This window comes from Kryptolebias marmoratus, linkage group LG4 (genome assembly GCF_001649575.2).
Source record: "Kryptolebias marmoratus isolate JLee-2015 linkage group LG4, ASM164957v2, whole genome shotgun sequence".
Classification (NCBI taxonomy): Eukaryota; Metazoa; Chordata; class Actinopteri; order Cyprinodontiformes; family Rivulidae; genus Kryptolebias; species Kryptolebias marmoratus.
In genome coordinates this window covers 30910057-30911326 of record NC_051433.1, presented here as the reverse complement: position 1 = coordinate 30911326, position 1270 = coordinate 30910057, and positions in this window count along the sequence as shown.

Sequence of the window (1270 nt, the reverse complement as noted above, 5' to 3'; positions counted from 1 at the left end):
ATAAATGAATACAACCCTGCTAATCAGCTAAATGTTCATGTTCCTGAAACAACAGGTAAAGGTGGAGAAGTAGCTGCTGTATGAATGTGTGTGGATGGGTAAATGAGGGCACAGATTGTGTTGTAAAGTGCTTTCAGTGGCCTGACTGGCTAGAAAGGAGCTATATAAGTATGGTCCATTTATCATTTTTGAATCAGGATTATTAATTAAAGCTTAACCAATTATTAGTTATAAGACCCCCAGTCTTTGTACTTCAAAACGGAAATCAGAAAAACACCTGTTATTTGTTGTATATATCATCCACCAGGCCCTTATTCTGAGTTTGTCTGACAAAATCCCAATGGTGGGGGATTTTAGTGTTCATGCAGTTGTTAAAAGGGACAGCTTAAACATAGCCTTTAATATTTTTACTAGTGTCAAATGGCTTTACTCAAAATGTCCACAATCTTGCTCCTTCTCTTTATCGTTCTCTTGATCTACTTCTAACACTGGGCAGAGAGAGTATAGCCTCACAATCCTGTTCTGTCTGACACAGTGGTTCATGACATTATGTGATGGACTCATCATAGTTTTTACAGAGCAAACAGGTAAGTCCTGTGACAAGTCAATATATAACCCAGAGTAGAAATAAACACAGCTGTCCAACATCTTATGTTCTTCAAGTCTCTTTTGTATAAAGTCCAAAATAGTTTGTCAGTGTTTGGTTGACTGGATGTAAATTCCCAGGCAGCACTAATTCTAGAATATGGATTCAGCAATGTGTCACATCAGATAGATATTTTATCACAACATATTTACAAATACTGTTGTTTGAATATGCTTTTTATTTCTTCTCTGTTTTGTCCAGTTTTAGGTTAATTCGTACTTTTGTTAATTCCTGTTTGTTTTCTGCCAACAAATGTAACTGTGTGTAAATCCATAATTGTAAACAAAAAAAGTTCAGTGGGTCTATAGCTGCACTGGGCAGTTTTCTATGCTTACTGTAAAAAAGCCAAAGGAGACTCTTTTAATTCAACAAAACAATAAGAAACTTTGAGCCTTGCTGTCCGTTGTTTCAGTAGTGAGCAAGTGAACCCTGAGAGTCTCCTTCTAATAATGTGCTGCCGTCCATTCGAGCAGAAGTGGAATTCCACATTTGCAATTATTGAACAACAGGGAGCAAAAAAGGATTAAGAAGTACAAAAACAAAGTGGAAAGAATCGGAAAAATGGTCAGGCAACAAGAAACAGTTATGAAACAACCAACAAAAGAACTGAGTCTCAGCCAAAAG